The sequence below is a fragment of the Helianthus annuus genome, chromosome 1 (genome assembly GCF_002127325.2).
Source record: "Helianthus annuus cultivar XRQ/B chromosome 1, HanXRQr2.0-SUNRISE, whole genome shotgun sequence".
NCBI classification, from domain to species: domain Eukaryota; kingdom Viridiplantae; phylum Streptophyta; class Magnoliopsida; order Asterales; family Asteraceae; genus Helianthus; species Helianthus annuus.
Genome location: NC_035433.2, coordinates 91,305,000 through 91,321,248, shown reverse-complemented (window position 1 = coordinate 91,321,248; position 16,249 = coordinate 91,305,000).

Here is a 16,249-nt window from a genome sequence, read left to right as displayed (position 1 = left end):
ATGGGCACCCAGCCCAAGTGTAATGACTGCCAGCGCCATCATTCTGGCCGTTGTGGGCTGAAGGTTTGTGAAGCATGTGGAAAGACTGGCCACCTGAAGGAGTCTTGTTGGGCCACTGCTGGCCAGGGAGGCCAGAGAGGATTTGGAAACAGAAACACCAACCGGGGCGGAAATGGAAATCGCCCCCAAGGGAACAATGGAGGTGATGGAACTCGGGTCAACAACGCAAACCAAGCGGGCGCCATGAATCGTAATCAGAGAAACAACCAAGCGGGAAACAATGGTGGGAACGGGCAGAGGCCCGGATGTTTCAACTGCGGTGATATTGGGCATTACAAGAGGAATTGCCCGGAATTGAACCAAGCCCGCGGAAGGGTTTTCAACATAGAAGCAAGGGAAGCGCGCCAGGATCCCAATGTTGTCACTGGTACGTTCCTTGTAAACCAACGCTATGCATCCGTTTTATTTAATACTGGCGCCGATTATAGCTTCGTGTCGTTAGAATTTAAGAATATGCTTGGTTTAGCCGCTAGTAAGTTAGATATTCCGTACTCGATCGAATTGGCGAATGGGAAGTTAGTGGAAGCTAATGAGGTGATTCGAGGTTGTGTGATCGATTTGGGAGAGCGTGCGTTCGCTCTAGATCTACTACCAGTCCAGTTGGGAAGCTTCGACGTGGTAGTAGGGATGGATTGGTTATCGAGTAACAAGGCCGAGATAGTTTGTCATGAAAAGGTCGTTCGTATCCCGAGTAAAGATGGTGAGACCATTGTTGTTCATGGAGAGAAGCGTGAGACACCGTTGAGGATTATCAGCTGCTTGAAAGCACGAAAATGTTTACAGAAAGGATGTGCTGCCTTTCTGGCACACCTTGTAGATAAGAAAGCTGTTGAGCCAAAGATTGAAGACATCCCTGTCGTGAGGGAATATCCAGAAGTCTTCCCAGAGGACTTGCCTGGATTGCCGCCTCAGAGACAAGTGGAATTTCGCATCGACTTAGTTCCAGGCACCGCGCCTGTGGCTAAGGCACCCTACAGACTTGCTCCGTCTGAAATGCAAGAACTGTCGACACAACTTCAGGAGTTGTTAGACAAGGGTTTTATCCGACCAAGCTTCTCGCCTTGGGGAGCTCCAGTTTTGTTTGTCAAAAAGAAGGACGGTAGTTTCCGTATGTGTATTGACTACAGAGAGTTGAACAAGCTGACAATCAAGAATAGGTATCCTCTGCCAAGAATCGATGATCTGTTTGACCAACTACAAGGTTCAAGCTTTTATTCAAAGATCGATCTTCGATCTGGATACCATCAGCTACGGATACAGGAGGAGAGTATCCCAAAGACAGCCTTCAGAACTCGATATGGACACTACGAGTTTCTCGTTATGCCGTTTGGTTTGACAAACGCACCTGCAGTGTTCATGGATTTGATGAATCGAGTTTGTAAGCCGTACTTGGATAAGTTCGTGATTGTGTTCATCGATGATATTTTGATTTATTCAAAGACGAAGGCTGAGCACGAGCAGCATTTAAGAGCCATTCTGGAGCTACTAAAGAAGGAACAGCTATACGCCAAATTCTCTAAGTGCGAGTTTTGGCTAAGAGAAGTGCAATTCCTTGGGCACGTGGTGAATGGAGATGGAATCCACGTGGATCCCACCAAGATCGAGGCGATCAAGGATTGGGAAACGCCAAAGACGCCAACCGAGATTCGGCAATTCTTGGGTTTGGCTGGCTATTACCGAAGATTCATTGAGGATTTTTCAAAGATCGCTCAACCATTAACGCTCCTCACGCAGAAGGATAAAAAGTTTGATTGGGGAATCAAACAGGAAGAAGCGTTCCAGGTATTGAAAGAAAAGCTCTGCAACGCGCCAATCTTAGCCCTACCAGAGGGTACAGATGATTTTGTGGTATACTGCGACGCTTCGCGTCAAGGATTGGGTTGTGTGTTGATGCAACGCCAAAAAGTTATTACCTACGCGTCACGCCAGCTGAAGGTACATGAAAAGAACTATACCACACATGATTTGGAGCTAGGCGCCGTAATTTTTGCATTAAAGATCTGGAGACACTACCTTTATGGTACGAAGTGCACTATCTTCACAGATCACAAGAGCCTCCAGCACATATTCAACCAGAAGGAGTTGAACATGAGGCAAAGACGATGGGTAGAGCTGTTGAACGATTACGACTGCGAGATTAAGTATCATCCAGGAAAGGCGAATGTGGTCGCCGATGCCCTAAGTCGAAAAGAGAGAATCAAGCCCATAAGGGTTAGGGCTTTGGAGATGGTTATTCGAACCGACATTCCTCTGCGCATTCGTGCCGCGCAGAAGGAAGCTCTCAAAGAAAGAAACCTTGAAGAAGAGTATCTCCGTGGGATGGAGAAATTATTGGTACCAAACAGGGAAGGAACGTTGTGTTTTGAGAAAAGGATTTGGGTTCCTCTGTTTGGTGGTTTAAGGAAGGTTATTTTTGATGAAGCTCACAAGTCGCGGTACTCTATCCACCCTGGAGCGGATAAGATGTACCAGGATCTTAAAGATTATTACTGGTGGCCTAGGATGAAGGGCGATGTTGCTATTTACGTGAGCAAATGTTTAACTTGCGCTAAGGTTAAAGCGGAATACCAGAAGCCTTCGGGACTTCTGCAGCAACCAGAGATTCCCAAGTGGAAATGGGAACAAATCTCTATGGATTTTATTACAAAGTTGCCAAGAACGCCAAGAGGCCATGACACTATTTGGGTAATAGTGGACCGCTTAACGAAGTCAGCACACTTCCTACCTATCCGAGAGAAGGATAATACGAGCAAACTGGCCAAAATTTACATGAGAGAGATTGTTACACGCCATGGAGTACCTCTCTCGATTATCTCTGATAGAGACAGAAGGTTCGTGTCAAGGATATGGCAATCCTTCCAGGAAGCTTTTGGCTCAAAGTTGAATCTGAGCACTGCTTTTCACCCGCAGACCGACGGCCAAAGCGAGCGGACGATACAGACACTAGAAGATATGCTGAGAGCATGTGTGATGGATTTGGGCGGTAGCTGGGATAAGCATTTGCCTTTGGTTGAGTTCTCATACAACAACAGCTACCACACCAGTATTGGTGCCGCGCCATTCGAAGCTTTATATGGGCGCAAGTGCAGATCACCGCTTTGTTGGGCTGACGCAGGTGATAGACAATTGGTTGGTCCTGAAGTAGTCCAGGAAACCACCGACAAGATCGCACAAATCCGAGATCGCATCAGTGCGGCTCGTGACAGGCAGAAAGCCTACGCGGATCGAAGCAGGAAACCTCTAGAGTTTGAGGTTGGTGAGATGGTTTTGTTGAAGGTATCACCCTGGAAGGGTGTGGCACGCTTTGGGAAACGTGGAAAGTTGAACCCGAGGTATATTGGACCGTTCAAGATCTTGGAGAGAATCGGGTTAGTAGCATACAAGTTGGATTTACCTGCTGAACTAAATGGTGTTCACGATACATTCCATGTATCCAATCTGAAGAAGAGTCCAACTCAAGTTACCGTTGCCATTCCCACCGACGAAATTCATGTTGACGACACGCTCCATTTCGTTGAAAAACCTGTTGAGGTCACGGATTGGAAAGTAAACAAGACCCGCCGGAGCAGTGTCAAGCTCGTCAAAGTTCGTTGGAATGCTAGACATGGTCCTGAATTCACCTGGGAGCGTGAGGACCGAATGAAAGAGAAATACCCCCACCTATTTCCTGAGAACCCTGCTTCTACAAGCAGAACTTAAAATTTCGGGACGAAATTTCTTTAACGGGGGGAGAATGTGACAACCCTCACTAAACCAGGTATCCGTACGATTTAATTAATAATTACTTGCTGCTTAATTACTGTGCTTAACTGAAATTGCTGACGAACTGCTACTTGATTTCTAGTACTTGTATATTCCTGCATCATACTTTGATTTCCGTCACTACATTATTTACACGTTGAACCTTAGTGACAAACATGATGCACTAAAGCACAGTAGCATTAGAACGGATAACCTATTGAACATGCTGTTAAAGCCAGCATCAGGCAGACACTGCCTCTAAGGGCCTGTATGAGCCAGAAATATTTTACTACACCCATAGTGAGTGTAGGGATACAAGGGTTGTAGAATTGCGTCTCTAAGCGCGAAACACGGCACTTTTATTAACATACTAGCTTCTGGCTAACTAATAAAGTGCCAAAACATGAGGAAAATATTCCTGACACTTTGCAGAATGAGTTGTGTCACTAAAAATATTATTTACGACACTTAAAAGCTTACTTAAGCACTTTAACGGATTACTATCCAACTGAACAACCGGACTATACCCGGAACATAAAAATATTGACAATAATATTATTGGTCTTTTTCTGAGCCAGTTAGGGTCCCTGAATACCCTAACACCCGCGTTAAAGCACAACATGTGACTAACTAAGTTAACCCCTAATCTAACTTGGTTTAACGTAACTAAACTCCAACTATCTACTTGAAATCGAACCAAGACCCCCCCCCCCCATGTAATCGGCCTAACTAGGGGGAACACAAGGGTACAAAGTTAGATTATTTTATTATAATTGCCTAATATCTAGGGAACATTGTAACCAATGGATTAAGAACAAGAGTTTGTCTATAAATACCAACACTTAGCACATAAGATCATAACACTTCACAAACCACTCAACACATCTCTCTCTCTCTTGCTCCCAACTTTCGGCCGAACCCCCTTGGGTCACCACCACCATTTTCGAGTTTTGATCTTCTCATTCCAACATCATACAAGTCTTACGGGTCACGCATAAGGAGTCTTGGAGCAAGCGGAAGGCAAAGGACCTCAATATCTTGCTTTTATCCACCACCTTTTCGCATAGATTCTTCCCTAGCCCCGAGCTAGAGGTATAACACTTGAAACTCATACTCGAATCATTCTAAGGTGGTTAATAAGATTTATAACGGTTAAAATGCGGAAACTTATCTTTTGAAGCTTTAAAGGCTACTAAAACATGAATATTGTTGGATAAAAACTTAATACTTGTGTAAAAGTTGTAGTATTTGAAAGTTGTGAATATTGAGGCCCGATCTATGATGTGGTAGCTCGGATCACCATTTAACCCGGTTTGGTTAAGATCATGGATCTTGACATAAGCTTGTTTCGGACGGTACAAGGGTTAAAAGGTGAAACTCTACCACACGAGAAACATGAACTTGTGTAAAAGTATTTTTACTTGTAAAATAGTGTTTAAAACTAGCGGATCTACGTATCTGCAAGTGGTATTTTCAAAGGACCAAGTGTCGAGAAAATCATGTTTTCTAAAAGACGGATAACACACTAACAAGTGTGATTTTTACAAACCACAAGCGTATAAACACTTGTGAAATGAAAGATCCGACAAAATAACAATCTTTGTGAAAGATGACGGGAAGTTGTAAAGATGGATTTATTCTAAAAACGAGGTTTTTACAAGATTGAGTTACTTTATACAAAGATCCACAAAATATAACGGGATCTACACTATAGTTTTCGGAAAAACCACAAGTTCATGTGATTATGCGATTTACATGCTTGTCGACTAGTTTGATGTGTCGGAAATTGTTTGGTTGAATCAAGAAGTTGTTGAAATGATTTGGTAAAAGAAAATGATACGCTTGAAAGCGTGGCCACCTCCAGTTACAGAGGAAACTCTGGCGAAATTTTTCTAAAACCTAACACTTAGAGTTATTTACAAGTGTTAGAATTATTTTCGACGTGTTTTCAAAATATATTTCGCCACGACTTTATTTACAAATATTCGGAGGTGGGATTTTCACAAAACTAAACGTGATAAATATATATTTGGTAAATATAATTTTTCACAACACTGTTTATGATTATTTTGTGAAAATACACAAATATTATTTTTAGAGTAAAAATAATATTTGCAAACGTTGACAAATCCAAAATAATACAAACGCTTTCACGATAAACATATAAGTTACAACGGTAATTATTATTACCACACGATTACTAAAACGTAACTTACGCATTATACGGAAATGATTATGAACGTATATTTTATCAATGTATTATTTTTGGGGAAAAATTATGTGAAATGGAAATATAATATTTTTGAGAAAAATATTTATATTTGGAATGAAGATATATTAAGTGAGACTTAATATTATAAATTGAACGCACATGTATTAAATCCCCCATCCTTGGGAAGGAGATTAACTACCAAGTACATGCAAAATATAAACACGAAATAGTTGTCTAACTATTTCCCAAAAACCCAAACTATAAAGCTAAGGCACGGCCATCCGTCTAATAGAATTAGTACATGTAGGTCGTCGCACAGCTGACATTCGGAGTACTTGGTAGAGACGCACTGACTGTGAGTTCATGTCCCCCTTTTCTCTTATCTGTTTTCAGTTTTCTAAACTGCGGGGCTGAAATACATGTTACAATGTTTATGAATACTTTATACATGGTATGGTTAGCGTAAGGAGGTTTGTTACTTAGATCATGTGAATGGGTAGGCGGAAACTTGAGGTCATTAATCCTCAGGGTAGGACCGAGGGGCAGGAGCGATAGATCTATTTGGGTGTAGCGAGCCCAGTCCCAGGCCCAGCATAACGGACCTCGGGATGACTTTGTACCCGACGCATAAATCTGCTAGGTTTGAGCCTTCCTACTTGCATTTCACTCATATCAATGGCCTTGCAAACCATTGGTGATCTCTTTTTCCTTATTTGCTACATACCAGGATTTTTGATAAATACAAAGGTTTACTTACTCACTTACACATGAACTCGCTCAACATTATTGTTGACTTTTCAACTTACATGTATTTCAGGGAATTAAAAGATCTGGCACGGTATGGCACGTTTTCCCGCTGCACTAGTTCCCAAGATCATCCGGGGTTTAGGGAATGTGACTCTTTCCTGGACAAGTCACAGTCCTTAAACTGTGTTTATGATATGTTTGTATTGTCTGTTGAACAAGATTATGGTTGTTAGGGTGTTTCCCGTTAAAACAATATTATGGTATATTTGGTTTTAAAACTTAATGGATGACTCTTGCATGTTTTTAATTCATATAGCTTTGTTATGATTAAGCTATGGTATTAAGAAGTCACACCAAATTAACCACGCTTCCGCAAAGCCAGGGTGTGACAGCTTGGTATCAGAGCTCTGATCATAGCGAACTAGGATTCCTTCTCGAGTCTAGACTATGATCACTAGGGCTCTCACGAAAACATTTTTACTGCATACCACTTAAGTCCAGATCCAAAACATTTTTACAAACAAATGTTGAGCACATTTTATTTATTATTTTTAGGCTCAGTCTGGGAGGCTGAGGCTCGGTCTGGGAGGCCGAGGCTCGATCTAATAGGTCGAGGTAGTTGTCTAGTGGGACTAGGGAGTCAGTCTGGGAGGCTGGGAGAATTGGCTAGTGGGACTAGGGAGTCAGTCTGGGAGGCTGAGAGAATTGGCTAGTGGGGCTAGGGAGTCAGTCTGGAAGGCTGGGAAAATTGGCTAGTGGGACTAGGAAGAGCAGTCTGGGAGGCTGGGAGGCTAGTGAGACTAGGAGAATTATGTGATATCTTACTTGGTAACTTATGTGATTATTTGATTGAATGACTGATTATTTGTGCATACTTGTGTCTATGTTACAGACTCATGGACTCAGCCGGTACTGGTGACTCGGACACCACCGGACCCAGGCCTATCGTATCTGATGACCTCCCATCTTCGGAGCATGAGGTGCATACATCTGATTCCCCCAGCACGGACGACGACGATTTCCAGCCCTTCGCACTACCCGAGGGTGCTGATGAGCCTGCAGATGGCCCTCCTGCTGAGTACCTACCCCTAGTAGTGATTCCGGCTCCTATACCTTTAGCCGTTTATCCCGCATATGACTTACTACTTGACGCCGAGGCTGACGGCGATATCGATCTGTTTGAGGATGAGCCTATCGAGGATGAGATCCCGGACGCAGCCCTACTTCCTGCTGGCGATCTTCTGATGATCGCTGATGCCCCTGCCGAGGACTCACCCGCACATTCACCGGTCCCAGACTCCTTTGAGTCTGTGGCATCCGCACCTTCTCACGAGGTGAGCGCACAGCACTTTGCACACGATTCGGATCCTGACCAGGCATCCTCTGCCGCACCTATTCCTAGCTTTGCATTTGACCATGATGACATAGAGGATTCTGATCCCATCTTTCCTCCGGGATTCAACCCGGATCATGATATTGAGTTTATCCCGATGGACCAGCCCATGGAGGATCCCGCTGATCCAGTCGATCCTATTGATCCCGAGTTCGATTTCGAGATGGCTTTTGATGACCATGAGCCTGCCTTGGCTCCTGAGCAGGCAGCTGCTCTAGATCCTATGCCCGAGCATGACCCCGTACATGCTGGCATCCCAGTTGAGCCTGTTCTAGCTGACCCGCCCGTTGATACCTATATGGAAGTGGGAGAGTATAGCTCTGGATTTCATAACGAAACTCCCGCCCACGCCATCAGGGCACGACAGTATTTGGGTTATAGTTGATCGTCTAACAAAATCAGCCCACTTTTTGCCAATACGAGAAGACTATAAGGTGGAACGACTAGCCCAAATCTACACCGATGAGATCATTTGTAATCATGGTTCGCCTCGCGACATCATCTCTGACCGTGATGCTCGGTTTAATTCTCAGTTGTGGGAAACGTTTCAGGCGGCTCTTGGTACGTCGCTTAATCTGAGTACTGCATTCCATCCACAAACCGACGGACAGACTGAAAGAACGATCCGTACTCTTGAAGACATGCTCCGAGCGTGTGTCATAGATTTTGGTGGTAGTTGGAACAAACACCTGCCACTAGTCGAATTCTCGTATAATAACAGCTATCATGCCAGCATTCAAATGGCACCATTCGAGGCTTTGTATGGAAGGAGATGTCGATCGCCTATTGTGTGGCACGAGATCGGTCATTCGCAACTAACCGGTCCCGAGATTCTACAAGAAACGACTAACAAAATCCACCAGATTCGAGACAACTTGGTAAAAGCTCGAAGTAGACAGAAAAGTTACGCCGATAGAAGACGCAAGCCCCTTGAATTTAACGTTGGCGACTACGTACTCCTAAAGGTATCCCCTTGGAAGGGTGTAGTCAGATTCGGCAAGAAAGGGAAACTGGCGCCTCGATATGTTGGACCTTTTAAGATTCTGGAAAGGATCGAAAAAGTCGCCTACAGACTCGAACTACCGGAGGAACTCAGTAACGTCCACCCGACTTTCCATGTGTCTAACCTCCGAAAATGCCTTGCTGATCATAATCTAATCATACCACTCGACGATCTTCAGGTCAACGAAACCTTACACTTCGTGGAAAAGCCTGTCGAAATCATGGACCGCCAAACCAAGCAACTCAGGCGCTCACGCATCCCTATCGTTAAAGTCCGATGGGAAGGCAAGCGAGGCGCGGAGTTCACTTGGGAACTCGAGAGCGACGTGAAGGCCAAGTGCCCGCAGTTGTTTAAATAGATCTGAAGCATCAAATTGGTAAAATGAATCACGGTGATGTGCAGCTTCGAGCCTAATTTCGGGACGAAATTCCCTAAACAAGGGGAGGCTGTAACACCCCGTGTTTTTGAATGTCAAAGTCAAAGTCAAAGTCCAAGTCAACTTTGACTTCTTTGACTGTAATTAGTCGATTTTGTGTTTTATTTGTATTATGTGGTGTAAGTGTTGTCTAAATGAAATGATCGAACGTTTAATCAATGCGACCGATTTACGACTGTGAATAATAGGAAGTAACAATGCGATAAAGTTAATCAATCAATAATCAAGTTAATCAAATCAATCAACCGAACTCGAGGCTCGAACTATGCGAAACTGGTGTGGTAATACTTACGTGTGTGTGCCTTATGTGTTACTTGTGCATGTTCACTTTATGTTTTGTGTGGTATTCAAACGAATCAATCGAAACTCGAACCGAAACCCGAAAGGCAATCAAACACAAACAAAATCGACATCGGAACGTGACTTATTGGTGATTGTATGTTAGATATAGTAGTTGGGACTGAAAGTAATTTGACTAGGAACTCTATCGTATTCGTATCATCGTCTATCGAAATCGAAATATCGAAAACCGTCGCGAAACATTCGAAAAGGGTTGCTGATCGAACAGGAAGCATCCTGATCGAACAGGCCAGCCGATCGGCTAGCACTTTCCTGGCCGATCGAGCAGACCATTCGATCGGAGACCCTGGCCGATCGGTTGACACTTTCCTCTTTTGGAGCCTATAAATAGCCCTGTCATTGTCACTCTTTCTACTTTTGGAAAGCTCTGACCGAACCAGCCTTGTTCTTCACCTTTTCTCAGATTTCTCTCAACTCCGGTAAGTTTTCACTCTAATTCTTGTACGTTTTTTATCATTACATGACTCTACACCTTTCTATCTTTCAAAACTTGATTTCTAACCGTGAAATCACCAAGATCTAAGTGTTCTTGGGTGATGTCATCATGGTGTTCTTGAAGAACATCATACCTTGGCCTCACTCAACCATGAATAGCTTAGATATGACCAATTTCCACATAAACAAACTAAGATTTCTAAGAATCTTAACATTTCATGGAAAAATTTCCAACTTCTTTTTCAACATTTTACACTCAAAGCCTTAAAAACCGATAGAAACGGAGCTCGAACCAACTAACTAATCAATCTAATAGTCAAGAGGTTCAAGATTCGGATTCTATCTACGAGGTTCACCGATTTCGGGTTAAACACCAAACTACCGTTCCGAACAGTTCACCGGCCGGACTTGGGTGATTCCTGTCCGAACCGGTGAAGCAAGTAAGAACCCACGTTCTACGGTTTAACTCGTTGTCAAAATACCTTAAAATCATGACAAATAATCAAACAGCCAAGTGTTAGACGAAAGGCCGACCAGGTCAGAAATGCTGGCTGAACGGCTAGACTGTTCGAACGAACAGCCCAGCCGATCGGACATACCAGCCGATCGGCCGGGCCAGCCGATCGGCTAGCACATGGTTCCACACTTTTCAAATTTCATGAAGTATGCTATTGACGAAGTGATGTTCGATCGAATACGCCACTCGATTGGTGAACATTACTCTTCGGATCATGAGATACTATGCTTCAACACTTAATCGATTTTGCAACTCGTTCGTAGTATGGAATGCCAGCCGATCGAACAGGTTGTTCGATCGAGTGACATTCTGCTGAGAACCACTTCTGAAGTCCCTAACCGATCGGTTAAGCCGGCCGATCGAACAGACCGTTCGATCGATCGACCTGAAAGGTAAGAACACTTCAGTGTTCTCAAATACTACAACGAAAACTTCAAAAGTTCAAACCATCATACACAAACCCATCAGAGGAAGAAACAATCCACTCGAATGTTCCAGCCGATCGAGCCTACCGGCCGATCGAACAGGATTATTCAAACGGACTTTCAAGCCGAACGAACAGCCCGTTCGATCGAACCTGCTGTTCGATCGACCAGGCTATTCGATCCATTTACACTTGTTTGCATTCCGCGTTACTCATTGTTGTGCTATCGAACTATTCAGGCTAACCCTACTCTCAGCGCTCCCTTCAATCCATAACCAATCACTGTGAGTATACTCGAACCCTTTTTGCTTTAGCACTTTTGGGTGTTACAAACGTTACTTATCAAAATCACAATCGGACACACTATTAAAACTATTTGAACGCTAACCGATTGCATGTATTACGTGACTAAATGTATGCTTGTTGTTATGTTTACACGTGGAATGTTGTCTACCTGCCTTAGCAACGTAGTACTATAGTTTGGACTCAGCACCCGTTCACACGGGGGTTGTTAAGGACAATTACTTGCATGGATTACGGTGGTAATCATGTATTGCGAACTGTCTCGGACAGTCAACCCGCAGTCGTTGGTATTGATAGGTCCATGTCGATAATTAACATGCATCATTTCCCTCTATGTACGTGTTGGTTATGCGTAAACTATTCGAACTCTATATGCTATTATCAAACTTGTATGCTCACCTTTACATTATATGTATTGACTTTATTTTAACGTATGTGACAGGTGTTTTGGATGCCTACTTGCTCTATCTGCTGTGAAATTGAGGCTAGGAAAGAGTCTAGAAACCAAGACAATTTATGTTTATGTACTTAAACCTGAGTTGTCGGAACATGTTTTGTTTGAAGGATATCTATGTCTGTAATAACTAAATTTATCTTATGGGTCACTGTATGGGACGTGATATTTAAACTATTCGGTAATAATAGTTGTTATGGAATTTCTTTGAACAATCTGTTTCGCTCAGTGCCATGCCCCGATGATTCCGCCATCGGTTGGGGTGTGACAGTGTTCTAGTATTAAGATATATATTCTAAATATATATTTACCCATTTTTATTTGCAAAAACCAACCTCCGACACTTTGTATTTTGTTACAAAAATTATGGCGAAGTTTATATTCGAAACACAAGTTATAAAATATACTTGTAACGCTGGTTTAGAAAAATATTTTCTAAGTGTTGGAATTTTTAGAAAATTTCGCCAGAGTTTCCTTTATAAATGGAGGTGTCCATGCTAATAAGCATATCATTTTCTTTTCCAAAAATTATTCAACAATCATCAATCAACAATATACAATTTTTACTTACCAATCTTGTTAAAACAAGCATAAATTACCATTTCATGAACTTGAAAATTTATAAAAATGTGTAGTAACTTACTAGTGTATTTAGTAAGTCTTGTTACCCCTTAAAGTGTGATTGCTTCTTTAAAAACTCCATTTTTAAAGAATATGGATCTTTACAACTTATGTTCATATTTTCTAAAAATGCTTCTTCATGTATTTTCCTTGTTACACATGTGTTTCTTCACTTCGTTAACCACTAAAAATGATGTATATTTATGTAAGAACCAAGATTTAGTAAAACTTGTATTTTTAACTTGGTTTCTTGGTAAATCTTGAGTTCAATACTCTTAGCGTTGATTCGAATTGGCTTAACCCTTTCTTTGCGACTTAGTGCATCGGCAACCACATTTGCCTTGTCGGGATGATAGCGAATTTCGCAATCATAATCATTCAAAGTTTCCATCCAGCGGCGTTGTCGCATATTCAGATCTTTTTGGTTAAACAGATGCTGGAGACTTTTATGGTCAGTGTATATAATACACTTCGTGCCATATAAGTAATGTCTCCACAACTTCAGTGCAAATACAACGGCACCCAATTCCAAGTCGTGGGTGGTGTAATTCCTTTCATGAACCTTTAGTTGTTTTGATGCATATGCAATCACTTTGCCTCTCTGCATAAGCACAGAGCCCATGCATGTGTGTGAGGCAGCACAATACACAACAAAATCCCCGATACCCTTAGGTAGAGTTAGAACTGGAGCATTGCTCAATTTGTGATTTAGAATCTCAAAGGATTCTTGCTGCTTGGGACCCCAGTCAAACTTGACATTCTTGCGGGTCAGGGTAGTCAAAGGAGTGGCTATTCTTGAGAAGTTCTCAATGAATCTTCTATAATATCCAGCCAATCCTAAGAAGCTACGTATTTCAGACGGTGTCTTCGGTGGTTCCCAATTCATGATGGCTTCTATCTTAGCGAGATCCACCTGGATACCACACTCACTAATCATGTGTCCAAGAAATTGGACTTCTCTAAGCCAGAATTTGCACTTTGAGAACTTAGCATAAAGCTTCTCCTGCTTTAGTAGCTCTAGAATGCACCGAAAATGTTTCTCATGATCGGTTTGATTACGAGAATAGATAATTATGTCGTCTATAAAGGCAATCACAAACTTATCTAGATACGACTTGCAGACTCTGTTCATGAGGTCCATGAATGTTGCAGGTGCATTTGTGAGCCCAAAAGGCATCACTAGAAACTCGTAGTGACCGTATCTTGTCCTGAAGGCAGTCTTTGGAACGTCTTCACTCCTAACCTTCAGTTGATGGTATCCTGATCTCAAGTCGATCTTGGAAAAGTAACTAGCCCCTTGAAGTTGATCGAACAAATCGTCGATCCTGGGCAACGGATAACGATTCTTGATCGTTGTCTTGTTTAGCTCACGGTAATCAATGCACATTCGCATTGAACCGTCTTTCTTCTTGACGAACAAGATAGGAGTTCCCCAAGGTGAAGAACTAGGTTGTATGAAGCCTTTCTCCAAAAGCTCATCCAGTTGGGTCTTTAACTCCTTCATTTTCGTCGGTGCTAGCCGATATGGAGCCTTTGCCACAGGAGCAGCTCCTGGTAGAATATCAATCCTAAATTCCACTTGTCTCTCCGGAGGTAGACCGGGTAACTCTTCAGGTAAAACATCAGGATATTAAGAGATAACTGAGATGTCTTCTATATTGGGCTTCAGCTCGTCAATCGTCACTTGTGCCATGTAAATGACACATCCGATCTTCAAACATTTGGATGTCTTGAGTAGTGACACCTCTCAGGCAACCCATAGTGTAGATCTCCGTGGATGGTGAGCATTTCACCTAACGGCTGATATTCAATTTGACAGCGGTTACAAACCACGCTGATAATATTATTCCAGCAGCCATTTAGCACCTTATTAGATGGTAAGAAAGACCACCTTTTATTATTACCATGGCAAGCCACTACTACCCTTTTCCACAGACTTTCTTTTTTCGTTCGAAACCTCCAAACCCATTTAGACAGTAGAGCCCATTTAACGTCTTTGAGCTTGTTTATACCCAACCCCCCATATTTATAGGACTCGTGAACCGCTCCCACGCAACCCAATGAATTTCTTTATCTCATTAGAGCCGGACCAAAGAAACCTTTTCATGATATTCTCCAAACCTTCCAAGACCGCCACCGGAGCTTTGTATAAGGATAGGTAACATATCGGCAAGCTTTCAAGCACGGATTTGATCAAAATCACCCACCCCCAATAGATAGGGATCGGGCCTTCCAAGTCGATAATCTTGACTCAAAAATGTCAAAGATTGGCCGCCAACTATTAATCCTGTTCATATTTGCGCCAACCATACTCTTCTCCGTTATGAAACTCTACTTAGTGAATTTTTTGTACCTTGCTTATAACCCCACTGTTTCTCCCACAAAGGAGATGACATGTGTCTGACATTTTTCCTCTCTCCTCATCTTCTATTTTAATTTTACCATGTATTGTAATCAAGATAAATATAACATGAATACTTGACATTGACCTGACTTGCTTTGGTTTGGCTTCATATATCATGCTGAGATGTCCTGACCTTTCTATATATGTAATAAAAACAATATAAAAATGTTAATCGAATTTGAAGAATTCATGGGAATTAATGTTATCCGTCCATTTATTATTCTTTAATAAGGGTACTCGGGGCACCTTCGGTGACCCCTTGCGGTGACCCCGGTTGCCGATTAGGTGGGGTGCCGCCATCAAGGCGGTGAGGTAGAGAGAGGGAAGAAATCGGTGGGGATTCACCGACGAGAGGGAGGAGAGAGGGAAGGGTTGGACCAATGAGAAATTTCCTTTTTTTTTTAATAAAAAACCAAGTCACCTAAGAGGGGAGTGCCGCCATCAATTTAGGGTGTTAGGGGAGTTTAAGAGGGGAGTTGACGTGGCACACGAGGATTGGTTATGCGTAAGAGAGGGGACTCCCCTCTTAGGGGAGTGCCCCTTACACCCTAACATAATATCACATGGAGAGACTCTATGTTAGAGTGATATAAAAGTGAGATAAACCATTCTATTGATGAAGTTGTACCATCCGAACCATCTTTAGCCCAAATAAGGGTTAATCCTGACCAAAGACAATAGGCATTGCCATGGGCGGACCTACATAGTGGTCAGGGTGGGCGGCCGCACCCCTTGAAAAAAAAAATTTAGTGTATAATTTAGGCAAAAAACCCGACCGCACCCCTTGAAAATATGGTTGAACACCTCATCCGCACCCCCAGCAAATAATTTCTGGGTCCGCCACTGGGCATTGCACCATACACCCTACAAAAAGAGAGAACAATTTGAATCTCAACTTGTTTCAATACCTTCCTTAAATGATTATATAACGCATCCCGCTAACTCGCTAAGTCAGAAGTGTTGGTACTTATTACGATAATCACGTATTAATGCTTCAACCTAGAGTATAAATTGAATAAGTTCGCATGACAGGTAGGCTTATTCAATTGTCTCGATTATCTCAACTTTTACTCCTAATTATTGTTTTTGTCGTCCTTACACTATGAATTATTTACTCCCACGTTGTCATGGGACACCAC